The sequence below is a fragment of the Lycium barbarum genome, chromosome 2 (assembly GCF_019175385.1).
Source record: "Lycium barbarum isolate Lr01 chromosome 2, ASM1917538v2, whole genome shotgun sequence".
In the NCBI taxonomy this organism is placed as follows: domain Eukaryota; kingdom Viridiplantae; phylum Streptophyta; class Magnoliopsida; order Solanales; family Solanaceae; genus Lycium; species Lycium barbarum.
In genome coordinates, this window is record NC_083338.1 from 103035516 (window position 1) to 103041515 (window position 6000).

Sequence of the window (6000 nt, forward strand, 5' to 3'; positions counted from 1 at the left end):
AGGTACGGTGTGATAATCATTAGCCTGCGTCTAGGCCTCCCGCGTCCGGGGTACCATCTCATGCCGCCCACTAGTGGTGTCTGCCCATGTCACCTAGACATGGTGTATACATATAGCTGCCCGCCTTAGCGGTGTCTGCCCGCCCATTTAGGCGCGGTTTAATAGCATCATGTACATATCATAAACTTATCATATTCTCATCATATTATTATCATAATGCATGACTGGAAACTTAAGACAATTATACTCTATTGGGGTGACATAAGGTCGTGAACCCTCGATTCCGTTATGGAATATTTATACGCATTCTGCCTCACCTTGAAGGAAATAGTAGTTAAGGTGAGTGTATACAATAAATGACATCATTAACTTTAAAGGAACGTCATATCATAAACTCTAGAATCTTTAGACTAAATCTCATCATCATCATTATTAAGCTCATAGCATATCTTTTATCTCGTATAGCTATTCATGAACATAGATTCATAGTTTTCCCGAATGTAGGAGAATCATGAAGAGGAAGGAAAAGTCATACTATAGGATTCATGCCATAGAAAGAAAGGACTAGCCTCACATACCTTTTCCGTTTAACTAATTTATCGCTTGCTTGTTCTCCTTCAATGCCACGTTTCTGCCTTCAAGAGAAGTCGCATGAACGTTAGCTAATCGACTATAAGAACGTGTTACTATTTCTAGGAAAAATTGGGCATCGTTTCCTTTGTTTATACTAATTTCCTCCTATTCTATATCAACTCCCAAACATTAATAACAACATCCACAATATCGCAAACAACAATCATCATTCATCTATATTACCCGCAATTCTCCATTTCGCTCTAATTTCTCCATAATCATGGTCATAGCTCATTGTTGAATTTTCTCACATATAATACTTATTTCATGTTCTAAATGTCATTAATAACATATTTACAATCACAACACCTCTATAAGCATGACTCAATTCAAACCTTTACCCAACAATGTCACTATTCACTCATTTATGGTCCATTTCTATATCGTTCTACAATTCAAGTGTCTTAGCCTTCCAATACCTTAAACAACATGGAATGGTAATAAAACTCACCTTAGATGATGGATGAACAACCCTTGAGTGGAACTTCTCTTCTTGCACCAAAACCCTAACTCACTTCCCTTGGGTTTTCTTGAGGTAGATGAACTTTTACTAGGCTTCATACACTTGATTTCATGGTTTTGATGTAGATGATCATGGATTTCCCTTGATTTATTGTGGATGAATAATGGAGAGTGTTCTAGAGGTTTCTTAAAGAGAGGAGGGTGGAAATGAAATGAATTAATTAGGGGATAGTCCTTATATTAAATGTTGAAATCAGTCCCGACCAAGTTATACGGACCAACATACGGTCTGTACATTTTATACGGGCCGTATGTTTGGCCGTATGTTTGGTCTAGTGAGTGACGCCTCTCTTGGCTAATTATACGGCCTAACATACGGCCAGTATAATTTATACGGCCAGTACGTTGGGCCGTATAATGCCCAGCTGTTCCGATTTCGTTCTCGTCGACTCGTTTGATCTCCAATCCTTATGGAACCTTCTTGACACTTGTTTAACACCTCAATACCAATATAAGGGATGTTATCACTCGTCTCTGAAACATCTTTAAGCCATTGTTAACTTGTCGCTCATAATTCTTACCTGACACATAACATATTCCTTACTTTCTTTGACAAACATTCTTCCTTTTCGTTAAATGTCTTGGATCTTGATTAGGATCATGAAAGGCTATTTCTCACTTATCAAAATATCGTATATGTCACGCTCTTCACTAGCCTATTCACTGTACGTTAACGGGGAAATTTCCAAGATCTAACATTCTCCCCCCCTTTTGGAACATTCGTCCTCGAATGTTAAACACTCGGGAATTCTACGAAAATTTCACCAGAGTTTCCCCTGTAATATGGCACTGCCATCCTGTCACAACAACCCATAATAATATTGCCTCACAGGGTCACAACACAGTAGCTATATAAATTGGCCACACACGACCAAAAGCATGAAAAGAAAGTATACATACCTTATAATGTTAGTGTTTCATCTTGAATCTCTCTTGGGGGTTGGAATAAGTGCGGGTATGTGGATTTGATTTTCTCTTCCGCCTCCCAAGTCATTTATTCCTGGTTGTTGTTTCGCCACAAAACTTTGACTGAAGCTACTTCCTTATTTCGGAGCCTTCGCACTTGCCTGTCTAAGATGACAATGGGCACTTCTTCATATGCTATCTTTTCTGTCACTTGCACATCATCTATTGGAACAATTTTTGTGGGATCTCTAATACACTTGCGGAGCATTGAGACATGGAAGACTGGATGGACTGATTCAAGCTCTGAAGGCAAGTCTAACTTGTAGGCTACATGACCTACCTTGCGGATAATTTTATAGGGTCCAATGTATCGAGGACTTAGCTTCCCTTTCTTACCAAATCTCATCACCCCTTTCGTTGGCGACACTTTCAAAAACACCCAATCATCAACTTGAAATTCCAAGGCTCGCCGGCGGTTGTCCGCATAAGATTTTTGGTGACTTTGGGCTGTTAACAATCGATCTCGGATCACCTTAATGTTTTCTACCGCTTGCTGAACCAACTCTGGGCCTATCAGCTGTACTTCTCCTATTTCAAACTATCCAATTGGGGACCTGCACTTCCTTCCATATAAAGCTTCATACGGAGCCATTTGGATACTGGAATGATAACTATTGTTGTATGCAAATTCGATTAGAGGCAAATGATCATTCCAAATACCATCGAAATCTAAGACACATGCCCGCATCATATCTTTCAAAGTCTGAATAGTGCGTTCGTCTTGCCCATCAGTTTGCGGATGGAATGCCGTGCTGAGCTTTACTTGAGTACCTAGACCTTCTTGAAAGGATTTCCAGAACTTGGCTGTAAACTGTGCTCCTCTATCTGTGATAATGGATAGTGGAATACCAAGAAGTCGCACAATTTCCTTGAGATACAACCTCACATAATCTTCTGCTGCGTAGGTAGTTCTAACCGAAAGAAAATGGGCTGATTTCGTGAGTCTGTCCACAATCACCCATATAGAATCATACTTGCCTCGAGAACGAGGTAGCCCCACAATAAAATCCATATTGATCACTTCCCATTTCCAAGTAGGGATTTCCATTGCTTGTAATAATCCTCCTGGCTTTTGATGTTCGATTTTCACTTGTTGGCAATTTGGGCATTGGGCTACAATTTCAGCTATGTCTTTCTTTATGCCATCCCACCAATATATCAATTTGATATCGTGATACATTTTTGTTGCACCTAGGTGAATAGAATACCGAGAATAATGGGCTTCTTCTAGAATTCGTCGGCGCAATTCCGTGACATTCGGAACACATAGCCTGCCTCGGTATCTAAGAATTCCATCCATGGAAACATCAAATGGGGACTTCTCTTTTCCATGAGATGTGTCTCTGTAATGACACAAATGAGGATCTTCATACTGACGCTCTTTCACTTCTATATTTAGAGATGCAACTGTGGGATCATTAATGCCAATCCCTGCACTACCCGAATCAATTACACGTACTCCAAGATTAGCTAGTTGGTGGAGATGATGAACCATCTCTTTCTTTTCCGGAGGAACTTCACATAGGCTGCCCATTGACCCGCGGCTAAGCGCATCAACTACTACATTTGCTTTTCTGGGGTGGTATAAAATGTTCACATCGTAATATTTCAATAACTCTAACCACCGCCTCTGCCACAGATTGAATTCCTTCTGTTTGAAAATGTACTGAAGACTCTTATGATATGTATAAATATCAACATGCACACCATACAAGTAATGTCTCCACAGCTTTAATGCATGAATTACTGCAGCCAATTCGAGATCGTGAGTTGGATAGTTCTTTTCATGTTTTCGCAGCTGTCTCGAAGCATAAACAATGACTCTACCGTGCTGCATTAACATACATCCTAACCCAAGCCGGAAGCATCATAGTACACAACGTAACCATCTGGACCTTCTGGAAGTGTTAGGACTGGAGCTGAGGTTAATCTGTCCTTCAACTCTTGAAAGCTGCATTCACAAACATCATTCTATTGAAATTTAACTGACTTCTGGGTTAGCTTCATCAATGGGGCTGAAATAGAGGAAAATCCCTCTACGAATCTTCTATAGTACCCTGCCAATCCCAGAAAACTACGAACCTCTGTAGGCGTCGTAGGCCTTGGCCAAGTCTTCACAACTTCAATTTTCTGAGTGTCAACTGGAACGCCATCATCTGAAATAACATGGCCCAGAAATGTCACAGAATTCAGCCAAAACTCGCACTTTGAAAATTTTGCATACAATTCTCGGGTTCGAAGAATTCCAAGAACGATACGTAAATGATCTGTATGTTCTGATTCTATGCGAGAGTATACCAGAATATCATCAATGAATACTATCACGAATAAATCCAAGAGTGGCCTGAATACATTAGTCATCAAATTCATGAACACTGCCGGAGCATTAGTCAACCCAAACGACATCACCCGGAATTCATAATGGCCATATCTTGTTCTGAAGGCTGTCTTGGGAATATCTGCTTCTCTAACTCTCACTTGATGATAACCCGACCTCAAGTCTATTTTAGAAAACCACTTGGCACCCTGCAGCTGATAAAATAAATCATCAATCCTTGGGAGAGGATATTTGTTCTTTATCGTCACCTTGTTCAACTGCCTATAATCAATGCACATTCGTAGGGAACCATCTTTCTTTCTCACGAACAAGACTGGTGCTCCTCACGGTGATGAGCTGGGTCTAATAAACCCCTTTTCAAGCAAATCTTTCAGCTGTGCCTTTAGCTCTTTCAATTCTGCTGGAGCCATTCGATAAGGAGGAATAGAAATAGGCTTGGTGTCCGGCAACACATCAATGGCGAAGTCAATGTCTCTTTCTGGAGGAAGACCTGGAAGCTTATCTGGAAATACATCCGAAAATTCATTCACTATCGGAACGGGTTGGAAAATTGGCGATTTTGCTTCGGTGTCATGAACTCGGACTAAGTGATAAATATAGCCCTTAGCTATCATCTTTCTTGCCTTAAGGTAGGAAATAAACCTACCCTTTGGGGATGCTATATTACCCTTCCATTCAAGCACGGGCTCTCCTAGAAATTGAAATCGAACCACTTTCATTCGGGAATCAACATTAGCATAACATGAAGCCAACCAATCCATACCCATAATTATATCAAAATCTAGCATTTCCAGCTCAATTAAATCAGCTTAGGTCTGGCGATTGCATATCACAAGTACACAATTTTTATACACTTGTCTCGCTATCACGGGATCACCAACCGGAGTAGATACCTCAAAAGGTTTAATTGGCTTAGGTTTCGCCCCAATACGACCAGCAACATACGGAGTAATATAAGAGTGTAGATCCCGGATCTATCAATGCATATACATCATGGGAAAATATGGACAATGTACCTGTAACTACGTCTGGGGAGGACTCAAGATCCTGTCGTCCGGCTAAAGCATATACACGGGGCTGAGTGGCACCTGAATTAGATGCTCCCCCTCTGCCTCTACCTCGACCTGCTGAAATCTGGGGCATCTGCCCTACCGGGCACACTGAAGATGAACCATCCACTGATCCTATGGGTTGAACCCCTCTATCACTCATTGACGGGCAATCTCGCATCATATGCCTAACCTGTCCGCAGGCATAGCAAGCATCCGAACCCTGGCGTCATTGTCCGGAATGTAGTCTACCGCACTGGCTGCACCGCCATACTGGGGGTCTCCTCTGACTATAAGCTTCCCTGAACTGAGAATCTGCGAGCCACGAACTCTGACCCTGTCCTGAACGAAATGAGAGATCAAATCTCCTACCCGTAAATCGAAGAGGTGCACTAGTCACCAACTGGGCTGAGTGTCTAGAATATGTCTGCCTTGATCCCCCTCTATAATCACTGCCTGCCCCCATAGATCTGGCCCTCTTGCTTTGCCTTC